Source organism: Passer domesticus, chromosome 2 (assembly GCF_036417665.1).
Source record: "Passer domesticus isolate bPasDom1 chromosome 2, bPasDom1.hap1, whole genome shotgun sequence".
Lineage (NCBI taxonomy): Eukaryota > Metazoa > Chordata > Aves > Passeriformes > Passeridae > Passer > Passer domesticus.
The window spans coordinates 31,997,702-32,014,692 of NC_087475.1; the positions used below are offsets into that span (position 1 = coordinate 31,997,702).

At 38.0% G+C, this 16,991-nt stretch overlaps 1 protein-coding gene and 1 long non-coding RNA gene across 5 annotated transcripts in view; one reads left to right on the forward strand and one right to left on the reverse strand.

Moving 5' to 3' along the window:
* Nucleotides 1–16,991, forward strand: part of MGAT4A (alpha-1,3-mannosyl-glycoprotein 4-beta-N-acetylglucosaminyltransferase A) — a 77,422-nt gene that overhangs the window by 9,312 nt on the left and 51,119 nt on the right. The window lies entirely within an intron of this gene.
* On the reverse strand, nucleotides 732–2,775 carry LOC135295288 (uncharacterized). The gene is made up of 3 exons (XR_010357330.1): nucleotides 2,715–2,775; nucleotides 1,078–1,150; nucleotides 732–969 (listed from the first exon to the last, which is right to left on the reverse strand). It is a non-coding gene; the product is annotated as an uncharacterized LOC135295288 (long non-coding RNA).

Consider the following 16,991-nt stretch of genomic DNA (forward strand, 5'->3'; position numbering starts at 1 on the left):
AGGATTGCTACCAAAGGAGTTTTGCAGCACTGCCTTGCTCCTTGCATTTTTTTGTAGCCTGTTAGCTAGGTTAGCTCATCTGTTTGTGGGATTATAAAATTTGGTTGCTACCAGAGTATTTAATGGGATTTGGCTTAGCCAGCATCTTGAGATACTGCTCTTGATTACAGCCTAATGTTAGAGTTGGGGAAAGCCCATACTTCTGCTCAGTGTAGCTTCTCAAAATTTTTCTTCAGCCCTTCAGAGTCTTCTGTGCTTCCATGAGATATCCCCTCTTCCGTCCAGCCAAATAAAGATTGCCTCCTTCTTAATGCTACATTAGTGTTAAGGAGTTTTATTTTTACCAATTTTTGGTAGCAGCTCCTCCAAAGTGCTGGTTGCTGCTCACATCCAGAGATTATTGAGACTGTCATGGGCACAATTTAGCCAAGCCAGGAAAGACAGTTGGATCTGACACAGCTGCTCATACCTTAGTGTAACATTTTTAAGTGAGTAAAAGGGGCTTTGCAATGATCTGTCCTTTTTTAATGGCAGTTGATATTTTCCTTAGTGAATCTAGATGTTTAGAGGCAGAGAATTCTTACTGGATTTCAAACAATACCATGATGGGAGGAGCAACAAAGGTAGACAAAGAGATTGAAATTTAAAATTGATTGAGCAGATTTGAGACCAAGTCAGGAAGTGGGGTGAATGGTGGGTTGAAGATAGGTGAAAGTGCCCCAGTCAAAACATGGGGTGCAGTAAAAAAAAAATCAAATGCGTACATGAAGAATTGGGAAGAAGTTTTATGTTGGCATTATAGGTAGGAAAGACAGTCATGCTACATATGACTCATCACATTATTGCAGAAAACAATGGGAGTTGAGCAAAAAAGAGGTTTAAGGAAATACATATGAAGTCTACTGCTCCAGCAAGACGCAGGAAATCTTTTTGCTCTGCTTTGTACTGTGTCTGCTGCGGGATGGAGCACTGGAAAGAAAATAGATTCATTAGATGGGGTTCAAAGAAACAACAACTGATCAAAGATCCAGAAAGTCTGCCTTGTAAGGGAAGGGTCAATGTCTTGACATTCCTTACCTTAAAGGATATGTGTGAGGTGAGAGACAGGAAGATAATTTTCAAATATTTTAGAAGTTCTTGCCAAAAGTTTCTTGTCAAAAAAAGAGAAAAAAAAAGACAATCTATTACTTGTGGCCATAGTGAATAACAGGATCTAAGGGACTGAAATTGAATGGGAGAGGAAGGTTTGATAGTGGACAGTTTTGTAGTGGCAAGTACAGTTACATATTAGAGTAGATTACTGGGGAGGAGTTGGTGGTGAAGAATTTCCATGTAGGCAGTTTCAAGAATAGTTAAAGCAGCAATGACAAATGAATGATACCGTAATTGGTACCAATAGAGATTTGGGCTAGCACAAAAAGAGTGATTATACTGATTTTTAAAGTCAGTATGACGCTTGCAAAATAAATCTTAGCTAGGGAAGACCTACAGCTGGCAGGAATGCTCCAGCTTTGAAGTAGCAATTGTGGTGAAATTAATTTTGAGCAGGGGCTTGGACTAGATGACCCCCAGAAGTCCCTTCTATCCTAAACTGTATTAGTTATTCTTGGCATTTGCCAGGTTTATCTCTACTTATGGCAAGAGCAACAGGACAGTGTGTTTCATACTAAATAATATTGATGCTTGCATGAGATATGTGAGAGTTGCCCTTTGTTATAATATAATTTGATCCCTTAAAATACATAAAATATTTGCCTGTATTTTAGCAGATTCCCTTATCTGTTTGTTTTTAGTCTCTTACTGTTATTAACAATAAACAGCCACTTCTATAGCTAGGAGCTATGAACATACTGTGTTAGAACAACATCAAAAATTGACTTATTTTCAAGTGTGATTTTTTTTCCTTTTTTTCCCCCCTCACTCTCACAGTTTGGAGTAGTATCTTACTCAGTTACCTTTTTCCTGCTGTGTAATTATGACTTTATTTGCTGCCGGGATGACAAAAAAGCTTTTTTCATTATTGATACAATCTTTAGGACTAGAATCATGAAAGTTAGTTGTTTTTCTTCTTCTTTTTTTTTTTTTTTTCTTTTTAGGATGATACACTGGTAAGTCTGTAATTTAGTTCTGTCTATGATGCACTATATTTTGTTTTCCTGAGCATGGCAGAAAGTGAATAGAAAGCAGTTTCCTTGCTCACAGTGAAAGGCTTTATTCCAGCTAGTCTCTGCCTAAAAAGCAATTACTCTGCAGTATTTTAGAGCTGTGCTTCCAGCTGTTTTTCTGGTTGTCTCCTCAGCTTTCATGCAGATTTCTGCCTGTTCCTGTGGATGCTTCCCACAGATGGGCCACCCATCCATCTAACTGTAAACAACAGAACCCCTCTTTTTTGCTTGTGACAGTATGTAATTTTATTATATAATGCTCAAAAATAACTTAAAAGTTTTCAGTGCCTATCAAGCATAAATTTTGCTATAGTCACCTGCAGATACATTGTGGTCTTACATATCAATGGCATGGATGTGTAAGTTTCCTCAGACACTTCAGAGATGGCCTGAACTCTATCTTTTTTTCCTTTACAAATGACTAGTGAAGTACCTGTGCCAATAAACAGCCCTCATACTTGCTTGCACAGCCCCTCGAGACAAACTGTAGAGCCACTGTTAGAGAGAGATTTGAATAAAACAAATGTGATGGGATTGCATTTGACTTACAAGGTTGTTGTTAATTTGCAGCAATGTGTGAGCATGGTGAAGCTTTGATCCTGAGTTGCTTGCAAGGAGGACAAGTTAGAAGGAATATGTTCTCAGAAACAGTTTGTTCAACACAGTTGTCAAGGCACAAAGAAACAAGGAGTGTAGCAACCTCAGCCTGCTAGCGTGTGTGGAAACAATAACCAGACTTCCGCAATGACTTCAGTTTTGTGCCCAGGCTGTTAAGAATTTCTAAAAGTTTCAGCTCTTAAAATAGTGCTGGTAATTTTGAGGTTGTAGCACTCACTCCTCTGACCAGTTATTTTTGCTAGATGAATTTTCTTCTAATGTATTACTATGTTAAACATTTGGCTGTAGGTCAGTCATTACTAATCTCTTTTTAGTTTAGGAAGCTGTGTTTTCTTGTTGGGTTTTCTTACAAGGGTTCCTGCCTTGTATGTATATGTTTGTTTCTGAGAGGAGGGAAAGGAATGTTTTAAAGTAAGAGCATCTTGATTTACATGTACAGAAACTCACTGAGTTACTGACAGTTCTGTAGTAAATCATGTAGAAACAAATCATGTTAAAGTGTTTGGAAGCTTTCAGGTTATCAGAAGTAGTTGCTTTTTCTGTGTTCTGCTGTGTTCTACTTTGCTGTATACTGTGTTTCCTTGCCCCATTGGACTCTAAGCTAACTATACTGAGAATCAGCATCTTAACTCTCAAAAATCTTGAGCCCTGAATGTTCAAGAATATGTGAACACAATAATGTGACAATTTTTGGACAAGGTTTGAGACGCATACACATGGGTCTTCCTGGACAAGACTTCAGTTTCTTCATGGAAATTTTGCCTGGGCAGAAATCCCTTCAGATGCAGAGTCTGCAGCCTGGATGGGTGGGTGCTGCTGCACAGGCATCCTGTTGCTGATGAGGTTGCGGCATGACCAGAAACTCCAGTTCTGTACACACAGACTGAGCGTGCACAGCAAGTGACACCTTTGGGAAGCTTTATGTAAGTGCATATTTGTGATAAGTAGTTGCTGAGCAATTGCACAATAGTGCTCAAGTCCATGGGCTTGGGATGTCTGAGAGGGGTCAGCCACTCAGTTACCACAGCGCTGGTTGCTGTGTGTGCTGTGAGTCACGTTCTGGAGGATGTGTGGAGGTGCATGTGTTGTAGAGTTCGTTTGCATGGAAGCATCAGGGTTAAACGTTTTTGCTTTGCACAAAGGTTGTTTTCACTCTCTGTTGATGAGAGGGGCTCTGGAAGAAATAGGGGAGACCTTTCTGGAATTCACATGTGTACACACATGCTGGTAGAATAACTGCTTTCTCATAGGTAGGTTCCCTCAGGTCAGGGCTCATTTTCCCTTGTTCTCCTCCTCCACACTGCTGCACTGAGTTGTATAGAATGCTATTTTATATTACACAAAGACCCTGAAAAAGGACTAATGCTTTACTCTGTATTTGTAATATGTTGCTGTAGACCTAACTGTATTTAACTCAGTTTGAGGAAAGTGTTTAACTTGGAACAAGCTGTAACTGAATGGAAGACTTCTCTTGTTGTGTTTTGGGGATCCAGCAATTAATTTAATTGGGGTTTGTGATATTTTAGCTATGTGTAGATTAAAGTGATCAAAGGTTTGAATTGGGTGAAGCTGAGAGTTTATTCTTATGCAGGACAATTGATGTTAGGACATTCACAGAATGTTTCGTTAAGGGGTTCAAGTTGTTTTAAGTGCAGTCATAAGGTAACCTAATATCTTGGGTAACGATTGTAGGATGGCTTTTTTCAAAAATTGCATTTAAAACATGCTTCTGTATCCCCTTTTTTACTCTGTCACTCCTTCATGATAATGTTTTACTCTGGCTTGGTTCAAATTTACTGCAGAATAAAGATTAACATTGTATTCCTGTGAGTTGGGAGGAGTACTGCGTGCTGCCACTGCTCACGTTCCGCTAACTGCGTGGGTGCAGAGCTGCTGCAGCACTGCTGCTGCTGCTGCTGGGGGTTACTGGCAGGTGCTGTTCAGGGGTAGAAGGTCTGTTGTGTATGGGAAGACATACATGGGGAACAGCATTAGGGCTGGTGTGTGCTTGGGCTGAATGATGGTTTCGAGGGCTGGGCCAGAGGAACAGAGGGTCTTGGGGTGTGGAACAGAGTCTTGGGAAAGAGCAGGGGCTGCTCTGACAGAACCTCCTGTAGGTGAGGAGGGGTGGAAACTGCTGGGAATCAAATCTGTGATGCTTGTGTGGATGCAGTACCTGTGTTTGAGGTGGGGGGTACCCTCCCCACCTCGCAGCCTTGGTGCTCTCTAGGCACACAAACTTAGCAGAGTGCCAGGTGAGAGAGACGGCTTATTTAGAACTCAGGCACTTGCATGTAAATTGTATGCCTTAGTTCTGGAGTTTTCATGATATTGCTGGTTCAGTCCTTCAAAGTGTAAGACAAACTGCTTGTGATTGTGTTCATAGTTGTATTTTTGTACTTGGTAATTTTTTTAATTAGTAGAGAATAGCTCACATATTCTGGCAAGAATCTGTGCTTCAGCTTTTTGCTTTTATCTATAACTGGTGTTGTGGTACATCCTAATTTCTTGTCTGTGCTGTTGTTAAATCTGCTTTAGAAGAAAAAGGCATTAAAAGCCTTGGCTTTGTTGTTTATTGAGACATTATAGGTACATTTTTCAAATGGAAGTTGGATGTAGGAATTTGTTGTTAGGTTAGGTTGTTATACCAAAGCGGAGTGTTGCCATTTGTGTTTAGGTGGAACTGCAGAGTGTGTGGCTGATGCAGTTGACTCTACCCTTCATTCTCAAAAAAACCCCTAATTTTATAGCAAATTGATTTATATACTGCAATAATGGTACAAAAGTAAAGGACACTTAATGAAAACTTCTATGGTTTTATTGTTTTGCATCTTTCAAAATTAAAAACTGAATTTTTCATCCAATTTTGGCAGTGCAAAACTTTTTGGGAGCAAATCTTTAACAAATCACAAAGCCCTTCCTGTAAGAAAAATTAAAAACTGTTTTTCAGTTAATCTTTATTAAGACCATGCTTCTTGGATCTCTTCTTCTGTGGGACTAATTACTACACTGTGCTAGTTCTTCTACAAACTCCTTGTTTCCTTGTTGCAGAAAGTATCAATATGAAAATTATAATTTTATTCAGAAATATTAACCCATTTACAATACAAATTGTGCCATATTTCTCAGTGCTGTTGTAGCATCACAATGTTCAGCAATACTGATTAAGAGTACTATACTGGAAAAATAATTTAATATGTAATTAACACAGTGATTTGGAAAATTTTAACCAAAATACTAATTTTCTGCACTATTTTGGAGACTCTACTTGTCACCAGAAACATTTAAAATTTCATCTTCTTATACCTTGTAGCACACACATTCTATAGTCAAGGCTAACTAGAAGCTCAGTAGTGCCTTCTCTAACCTAGTGCAAACATCTTTGTTTTAAGACCATTGTTTTCCTGTTTATGAGGCAACTGAGATTAGCTCAGTTGATTGGAGCATGGTGCTAATAACAACTCATCCAGCCTGGCTTTAAACATTCCCTGAGATGGGGCATCCACATCTTCTCCAGGAAACTTGTTCCAGTGCTTCACACCCTCCGAGTAAAGCATTTCAACCTTGCGTCTAATCTAAACCTACCTTTTTTTTCAGTTTGAGGCCATTTTCCCTTTCTTGTTATCCCACGCCATTGTAAATGGTCCCTCCCCAGCTTTCCTGTTGCCTCCCTTTATGTACTGGAGGTGCTGTAGTGTTTCTCTTCCAGGCTGAGCAATCCCCAACTGTCTCAGCCTTGTCTTCATGGGAGAGGTGCTCCTCTGACCATCTTTATGACCCTTCTCTGGACTCTCTCCATCATGTCTGTGTCTTTCCTGTGCTGGCACCCCAGAACTGGATGCAGCACTGCTGGTGGGGTGTCATGAGAACAAAGAGGGGCAGGCTCACCTCCCTCACCCTGCTGGCCACACTGCTTTTGGTGCAGCCCAGGACAAGCTGGCTTTGGGGACTACACGTGCTCATTGATGACTCCTGTTGAGCTTGTCAACCAACAGCCCCAAGTCCTTCTTAGAGCTGCTCTCAATCCATTCTCCACCCAGCCTATGCTTGAGCTTATGATTGCCCTTACCCAGAAGCAGGACCTTGCACTTGGCCTTGTACTTCATGAGGTTCTCTTGGTTCCAGGTCCCTCTGGATGGCATCCCTTCCTCCCAGGGCATCAGACACCACAGAGCTTGGTGGTGTTGGCAAACTTGCTGAAGGTACAGTCAGTTCCACTGCCCTTGTCACCAACAGAGAAGTTAAAACATGCTGGTCCCCATACTGACCCCTGAGGGTGCCACACATCACTGGTCTCCACTTGGACATTGAGACATGGACCGCAGCTCTGACTGCAACCATCCAGCTAATTCCTTACCCACTGAGTGATTGATCTGTCAAATCCATGTCTCTGCAGTTTGGAGACAGGGATGTTGTGCAGGACAGTGTCAAATGCTTTGCGCACGTCTGGCTGTTTGCAAGAGCTGAGGGTTAGAGAATTAGAAGAAGCTTGAAGTTCAGTAGGCTATAAAAAGCTTGAAGCTTGAAGAAGAAGCTTGAAGTTCAATAGGTTATGAAAAGAGATATGCAGAGAAATAGTTTTCCTTAAAATAAAAAGAAAAACACCGCAAAAGAACTCCCCAGGAATTTGAAACTTGTAGATAGCATGATATCTTAATGTAGGTATATGTGCTTGTTTGTGGAAGGTATCTGAAAGTATTATTGTCTGATTGAGATCTGAGGAGAAACATGAGATGTCACAGATGACTTGTAGTCAAACTGACTCTAAGAGGTCAGATTACCTATGGGGTAATTACATTTGTTTACATGGTCAGCAAATCTGTAAGTATTTCAGGTGAAGGCGTTGTTCTTGTGCTGTTTTAACACATGTGAAAGAAATGTGTAACCTAACCTATCAAGGCTGGTTTTGTTGTTATTTTTAATGTTGAAATTATGATATTATACAGAGATGCTGGTTATAAAGCCACATGCTGCAAGGATCAGATCAATTATTTTGGCTTCTTTGATATGTCCTGTTAGGAACAAGTGTAATTAGCTGCTGTGTGGTTTTTGGAGGATACGCCTGTTCATTGGTAGCAATGAAATGTATGTATATATGTACATCTAAACTAAATGATGGAAGCAAACATAATAAATTAATGTAACATGTATGCTTAATGTTTCTGCAGAAATGTAGAATGGATTGTTTTATTTTAGTATGTTAAAAAAGCAATAGAAATGCTTTCTTTCACCTAATATGCTTCAGTCCTTCAGTGTTGCCAAGAATGCAGGCTAGCCATTGACCTGTCCTGTACCTTAAATGTGTTTCAGTGTTATGGTTGTAATGTTTGCTTAAACTGGAGCTTTGTGCTTGCTTGAGCAGTATAGTTACAGTCTTCCTTTTTATTTGGCAGTTAGTTTGAAAAAATAATTGTGACATGATGATCTTTGTAAAAGCTGTCACTGTAAATTGTGTTTTTGAGGTAATAGTGTGATGTTGTTGAAGGTTTCCTAGTTTCTTTCACACTGCTGTACACTTTAAATCTTGTGCAAGACATGTCAGAAATGTCAAAGTGGGATGTTTTAGTGACAGTTACTTGAAGGTAATTTTTTTCCACTGTAAAGAGTTACTGTCCAGGTTACATGAATTCAGTGCTTTGTATACTCAGCTGAGCTTTTATTTTATCAATTTCTTAAACTGAACTCTGTGCAATGAATGTCTACAGCAGAAGTTGCAATAATTTTTGTTCTGTTTTGCTTCTTGGGAATAGAATCTATGAAGCTTTTATTTATCCCTTAGTGTTCATGGATAGAGATGTTAAGTACTGATTGCTTATTGTGAACAAATTTAGCATATGATTTCAGTGATGTTTTTATATCACTGTCCCCTTAAAAAAGAAATGCCAGTAGAGGTGGCTTTACTTAGCACTGGGAATAAAAGAAGAACCAAGTAGCTGGAACCTAAAAAGCCCTGAGGTTTATATTCATCCATAGTGTGTTGAGCAGCGTTGTTTACTAGTCAGAGAAGTGTGAACCCTAGTAAAGTTAACAGTCAAATCAGGACAAATAATTTGCAAATGTGTGATTGTGTGGTTTCATTTTTGGAGAGGTTTTTTTTGTTTGTTTGTTTTGGGGGGATTGGGGAGTTTTTGGTTGGGTTTTTTTTGTTGTTGTTGTTTGTTTGTTTGCTTTTCCCCATCACTGTAGCTTGCTGTTCTCTGCTTTAAAAGAAAACCTTCAGCTCAAGTGCTGCCAATAACTCTTCTCAAACAAATCATGTGTTTAATTATCCTTATTGTCTGAACCAAGTGCACAGACAGAGGACCATATGCTTCTGTTGACTTGACCTCCTTATTTGTGGGTGTCTGGATTTTCTGATATATTATTTTATTTATCCCTTGTGTCCAAAGGAATATTCAGACTTGCTCATCAGCGAAGATTTGAATGTGGTGTCATACTGGATTTTATAATTGATTTGTAAGTTGTCTTAATTGTGACTTTTCTCTATTGAACAAATTGTATCTAGAAGTAAAGGTGTGCAATTGCATCTGGAGACATTTAAAACTCTTCCTGGCTGTTCTATCCAGCTATGAAGATACTCCTTAAGTAAATCATTCATCAGTTGATTCAGTGAATTCTAGTTTGGCTTCTTTGGCTTTTTAATTTCTTAGGATTGTTTTCCCGCTAGAAAAATGTTGTATTTTGTAGTTTTTTAGAAAAAAAAATCAAACATGATGTACTGTTTCATGCTTCCGTTTTGATTGGTAAGCTACATAATTTTTAGTGTATTTATATTAAAGATGGAAAAAATGGAGGGAAAACAGATTCTCAGATCAAAGAAGTATTTACAAGAAAATTGATTCTGAAATTTACAGTTCAAAATAGAAAGGTTTTACCAGTTGATATGACAAAGGATCGTATTCAGATTGCTTAAAAAAATTTAGAGAAAACAACTTCAGCTCCTGCTGCAAAGGAATGTTTAAACAAAAGTATCTAGACTGAGATTGCATCAGGCCCTGAAAGTTTCAAAGCAAGCACTTCAGACTTGTGCTAGTGCACTAAAATTGGCAAGAACAAAAAACATTATTTGTTTATGGAGATCTTTGAAGTGTGAAACGTGAACAAAATGCAATGAGAAATGAAGTAATTAGAATTATTGAACTTAGTTTTTTACCAAAGTTAGGAAAACCTGCAGAACCTTCCCTCAAAAACAAGTTGTTCTTCACAATGAAAGCTACTTGAATGAGCACTTTTTAAAATACCTGCAGTCCTGATAAGTACATTTCTATGTGGAAAACAAGTGCAATAAAGAGTAGTTCTCATGGATTGTTTTGGTAGATTGAACTAGTGAATTGCTGAAATGACCTATCAATTTGAATAACAAGATTAGGGATAAAGAAATTACTTGTCCACTTGTTTTCCTGCATCTTGATTTTGTTTGTTTGTTTCCTGATGCAGAAAATGTTTTGTCATGATTAGTAGGATGTATTTTTTGGTAAATAATCTACCATATTTTCCTGTCTTTAATTCACAGAGTATTATACTTACAACATTTGCATATTCCCTAATCCCTTCAAAATAATAAGAAAGCTTTATGAATAGGCATAGCTACAAACTCTGTAACTGAAAAGGCACAGAATCTAGTGTTCAAAGAGGACTGATAAAATTTGACCTTGAGCAGTTTTCTTAAGAGCTTTTATTTATAGCATGTCTTGTTATTAGCCTTTACAGTATACTGCTTTATTTGTATTTGCATGGTTGATTGCTTTACTGCTTTGGATTTCATAACTCATCATAGCTTGTTTATAAAAGGTTTTAATTTCACTTTAAGAGCAGGGAAGCTAATTAGCTTTTGTTGAGTAGTCATCCATGGTAATGCATTGTAACATTTCAAGGACACCATATATCAGCTTTTAGCCAGTTTTGAGACAAGTCAGAATCTGATTTGTGAGCACGCTGGAGGTTTAAACTTTGGGGACAAACTTTGTTAACACCTTCTTTACTGTTCACTGTTTGACATTGCTGATTTAAAAATATGATTTGTGCCTGTGTGCAGGTTTTGACACTTGATAATTGGCTCAGCTTGCTACAGTGTTTTGCTGTTTTTGTAAGTCTAAATGTCACAGGAGGATTCTGCAACATCTTTAATATCTCTTGTGTGGACATGGCTTTTTGTCTGTGCCTGTGTGATTGGTTTGACAATTCCTCTGCTTGCCTCCCCTCGGTCGGACATTTGAGATGTCAGTGCCTGGTCTGTGCCTTTTGAATATCTTCTGAGCTCTGGAGTCACTTCCAAAGGGCAGTGGAAGCAATGTGCGTGCTATCTCAGTAAATGCCAGTATGTGTATTTTGTCTGTGCATCTTTAGTGGATATTGGATGACTGTACAGTGCAGTGGGAACAGAATTTCATATCACAATAATGGGTAATTGTATTTGCAGTTATTTTTTGTATTTTGCAAAACCCATGCTAAAGAGAAAGTGTGGCCTTTGTCAAAAAGAGTGTCAGTTTTAAGATGAAATTTAGAATTAAGTGCTAGCATTGTAAGAATTTTATTTTATATATTAGAGAAATTCACGTTTTTTGGCTGACAGTGGAAATAATTTAGTCTGCCACATTAGCATAGCAGGATTTTAATTTAAAAGGATATCTGCTCTTAAGAGATGAAGACGAGTATTTTATCATTAATACTACAAATGTGATGGGTTGTAAGGTACTTGAGTATTATGAACCAAGCATGATCTAAAAAAAATTCTTGTTGCTTTCCTCTGTGGGAATGAAGTGCAGGTCCATGCAGGTATCATCATGACTTACTGGATACTGATTTACTTGATACTACAACTTCATGGATCACATAAAACATCTGAGCTGCTTTTACGGGAAGTGGAGAATTTAATTTTTATACCTCATGTAGCTCAAACAAAGAAATGTTCCTGTAAGAGCCGTGCCAGATTGAATTGGCTGGCGTGTTGACAAATCCCTAATTCACTGAAGAGTAACCTCCTCTTCCCTCTCCACTGACACTGTATGAAACTCACTGTGGAAGCTCACTGCCAGTTAAGACCTTTATTCTCTATCAACCTGAAAACTGATCAGCATCCTTGATTGGAGTGTAATGAATTAATACATGAAGCTTGTTAGTGCCTCTGACCCATAGCGTGATGGTAACTACTGTAGGATTTTTATAATGGGAGTAAATGAGTTGTAGAATAACTAATCACAGAAATACCTGAATTAGCACTAACTACAGTGTGTTCTCACAGATTAAAACATTTATTTAATGGCATTTTAATAACCCTTCAACAGGGCGTACAGAAAAATGAAGCTTTTGCTGCAGAACCTTTAACTTGTAAAAGCTGAAAGGGTTGTCACTAGGGTGGGCCTAGTGTTACATTACTGTTACATTGGTGAATGTAGGACTGTTGCCAGTGATACACAGTTGATTTGAATAATGATTTAGACTTTCCCCACTTGGATAGAGGAAAAGTCCTGTTGCATCAGGTATCTGTTCCTTCTCCAGGTGTTTTACTTATTGAGTATTTGTGTACTATGCTTTGTTGCCAGCCAGAGCCTTTTGTCTGTGTCTCCTGTTGTTCTTTAATTAAAAAAGGGGGTGAGGTTTCTATGGTTCAGTTAGATAAGAGCAAAAAATATAAATCAGGCCTACAATTAATTGGCAAAGCTAAGCCCTCTGTGCTTGGCTTGCTGTCTTCTTTGAGTGCCAGGTCTATGGCTGGTTACCTTTTTGTCTGTGTGTCACATCCATCACTGTGGGTGTTTAGCTGGTTTGGAGTTTGAAGGAAAGCTCAACTGCCTGCTTGTGATACAGGAAGGTCATAAAGCTTTTCATGGTCATGTATCTGCCTTTGGAACAACCAGCCATAATAAAACAGAGCTCTTGAGTAAATTATAGCTTGTCTTTTATTTATTTAATTATTTATTTATGTGAATGCAGCCACCTTAATTCAACAATCTTAATTTAATGTGTTCAATTTTCAGTTGTGAAAATGGCCTGTGATTTAACGTGTCTGGGAACCTGCTTGATTGATAAGATAAATAACAGCTTGCAAAGCTTTCATACTGCTTTTTGTTTTGTAGGCTGTAGTTCTTTTAGCAGACAGTCGAGGCTTTCCTAGAGGAATAATGGCAATACTGAGAATCGCCAAAACATTCTTGGGCTGTGAAAAGGTTTTCAGGCAATTCTGTTTCCTTTTACAAGTGTGCACTCCAATCAGTTTAGAAGTGCACTCAAATGGTTTCTTCATAAAGTTTTCATGTCAGAATAGAATAGACTGTTTCAGGGAAGAGGACTACAGTGGTCATCTAGTGCAGCTCCTGACCACTTCAGGGCTGACCAGATGCTAAAGCATTGTTAAAGGCATTGTCCAAATGCCTCTTAAACACTGAAAGGCTTGGGGCATTAAAAAATCTAGCTTTGCTAAAAAAGTAACATGAACTAAAAACTAAACTGTTGATGATTTTTATTGACTTTGAGATTCTATAGCTTTAAAATTGCTTTGATTGAGTTTCCACAATATGTTTTCTGTTTTGTTGTTCAGTAGATAATTCATTTGGAATTAGAATTCAACAAGTGTTCTGACAGTGTTGGTAATTTACCTGCAATTCAGATTTATGCTATTTCAGTTGAGCTGAAATACTCTGCAAAATACTTTTCTAAATTCAAACTACAGCCTGTTTTCTTATTCCTTTACTTGGATGTCCCTTTTATGTCAAGGGAAAACTCTTTGCTGTTACAAAAAGCAGGGGTTGAAGTACATGAACAGATTTTTCAAGAAGTACAAAAGCCTAAACTAAGAAATTATGTGCATGCTAAGATGTTAGAAACTCCATGCTTTAAAACTTTGAATTTTTCTTCAAATTTAGACAACCCTTCAGCAATCTTTGTAATCAGTATTGTCTGTGACTAAGAGAAGAGTGGACTGAGTTTGTAATTTTGGGTTAGTGGTGTCTTTTTGGAATAATTTTTTTTAACAGTTACTTAGTGGAACTGTAAATAACCCAGAGGCGACTGACAGCTGAGATTTCATCTCTGGTTAAAAACTGGCAAACCACCCGAGTTTCATTTGAATTTTCACTTTCAAAAGACTGCATCAACTTTCAAATGAGCTTGTCTAGATTCTAAGTTCTGCATATTTGAGAGAACATATTTCAACAAAGGAAAAAAGTTGACAAAGTATTGATTCAGTTGACATAGTGTTGGGAGAACTGCACAGCATCTGGCCAGCTAAAATATTTAGTCTTTAGCTTCTGGAGTTTTGTTGGACCAACTAGAATTTAAGAGAAAAATGATGAAGAATTAATGCTTTCATTTCTCAAGTAATTTCTTAACAAGATATTTATTTTATTTGATCTTTCTGGCTTCCAGAGAATAGTGTGGAAAATCTTCTCATTTCAATTTAATGTAGTGCATTATTCTTAAATAAAAATATGCTTGTATGCTGGAATTTTTGGAGACCAGATGTCTTCAATATTGGCTACAGCTGCTGTTAGAGGGATATTTTGTTTGTCAGAGAACAGACAGATATGTTTGGGGTTCTTCCATCAGTGTTGTAAGGCCAATAACTTACAGTCTGAATTCCTTCTTCTGTTTTCTTAAATAACTCTAGATTTCAGTATGGGAATAAGAACAGAATCCATAATCCTGTAGAAAAAGAATGGTTTTTTTGTTGGTGGTGACCACTGACCTCTATTTTCTCTGTGGTTTTAGGCTCACTACTCTCCTTTCTACCGTAATAGCAATCAAAAAAAGTGTTTTCATACTTCTGGACAAGAAATCAATTTAATTTCTTTTGGTTTTGAAGAAATCTCTGCACAATAAAACACTAAATGGTCAAATGTATTTTGAAAATATCGGGTGTGCTATTGACTTTTTTGTGTCTACAATGCTTGCAAGTCAGCTTGTCACAGAATTGGATATCTCAGTTGGAAGGGACCTACCAACAATCATTTAGTCCAGCTCCCTGACCACTTCAGGACTTACCAAAAGCCAAAGCATATTATTAAGTGCATTGTCCAGTTGCCTCCTAAATACTTTATGCTCTCTAGGAAATCTGTTCCCGTGTTTTACCAATGTCTCAGTACAGAAATGCTTTCTAATGTCCAATCTGAACATCCCTTGGCGTAGCTTAGGACCATTCCCATGTCCTGTCACTAAACACCAGGGAGAAGAGCTCAACACATCCCTCTCCAATTCCCCACCTCAGGAAGCTGCACAGAGCAATGAGGTCACCCCTCCAACCTCCTTTTCTCCAAACTGGAGCAACCCAAAGACCCCAGCCACTCCCCCCGGACAGACCTTCCAGCCCTGCCACCGGCTGTGTTGCTCTCCTCTGGATCCATTCAGACAGCTCCACATCCTTTTTAAGCTCTGGGGCCCAAAACTGCACACGGCACCCCAGGTGAGGCTGCACCAACCACTGCCTTTCCTTCATCTTGCCTTCATCCACGAGGAGGGTGATTTTATCATAGAATGATACCAAATTAGTTAAATAGGACTTTCTCTACCAAACTTGAGCTCAATCAAAGTCTAAATAAAACTAGATTCTTAAATTTAATATTGTGGGCTCATTCTCGAGGACTTAGGAACTCTGAAAAGTCAAATTAGAATATTTATAAACTGCTGATGGCTTAAGGGATGCTTTTCTAAAGTATGGGATGTGTGGTCACTGTTAATGGTGGTACTGTTAGAGTCTGAGAAGTATTTTCCCCTTTGCAAGTGCCTTTCAGTATGAGATCAAATGTGTTGTATTTTTTTGTTTGTTTGTAAATAATAAGTATCTGAGCAGTTGATCTTTGAAGTACTGAAAGTATGCTAAAGACAGGAGTGTTAGGCATTTGAATTGAATTTGTTTAGTTTAAAAGTACAGGCAGCCATATTATAAAACAAGTACCAAAATGCCAAATTACACATTAATCTCCAAAAACATGAAAAGTGCTCTACTAGTGTTAGAGATGTAAATGTTTTAGGTCGTGTAAGTTCACATAAAGAATTATTTTTAAATTTTATTTTGCATAAATAACTAGAAAAATACTTATAGGGTAGTAGACTTAAAAATCTCATTGTATTTGTAATCTTAGGATTTTTTATTATACTTGACTGAATAATATTGTGTCTAATGGAAAAAAAATTGCCATATATTTGTGAAGAGTGCCCAGAGTTGATGCAGCTTTTAGAGCAGCCTCCTTAACCTAGATATGTCTGGTTGAAGCAACTGTGGGAAGTTGACTGCTTGTCTAGTATTTCTCAAAGGAATTAATGCTTTTGAGGTCTCCAGTACCATGAATGCAATACCAGTACAGTTCACTGGAAGCATCAGAATTGAACTGCTTTGTTAGTTATCATTGGCAAATAAGAATGGCCTTCATGCCAGAAACTTCAAAAAATTTTCCCAGTCTTCTAAGTGCTGCTGACTAAGGCATGAATTCCTGTTTCAAATAGCAGCCTGGATTCAGTCAGCAGTGTATGGTGTGCCTAGCACTCTGTTGTGGGCCAGCATCTGTGTTCTGGGTTTGTTGGCACAAAAGCAATAACCGTTTGGTTTTAATGAAAGAGGCAAAATAAAGCTGGCAAAGGAGATGTTTTTAAGAGGTAGTGAACTATGTTTTTATTTTTCCATCTTCAGAACAGAGGGCATTTTAGTTAATTAAGTTTTCTAAACATAATTGGAGCAGTACATCTAAACTACCAAAAAGGAGGAAAATAAATGAAAATGGAAGGAATTTGGAGGAAAAGCAGCCTTATTAATAAGGAAAGTTGACTCTAATTCCTTTTTTGCCCTGTATATTATGTAATATATCAACAGGAAGGGTTTCAAATTGCTTGCTAAGCTTCTGCTTCGCTGCCATTGCAATATGTAAAGAGTGGGAATGTATAGGTAAATGACAAAAGAGGTATGTCTGTGGATGTCAGCTGAGTGGCTGGAATATTGATTGAGTTACAAATTCACTTAAAATACTCTGGTCAGTATCTGTATATTGGTTGAAGGAGGGTGATGATGATGATAGTGAGCAGAAGATTTAAGGAAATTGCCAATAGGAAGAAGGAAGGATACAAAATATAGGCCCACATACTTTACTGAGTGTCAAGGGAAAAGGGAACATATCAGCAAATCAGTTTTGGTGTTTCCATCTCCCTTTTGGGCGATCTCCCCTTTCAAGAGTAGGTGTATGTATCAACATCACAGAATTTTGGTAAAAAATTTTGTTCTTA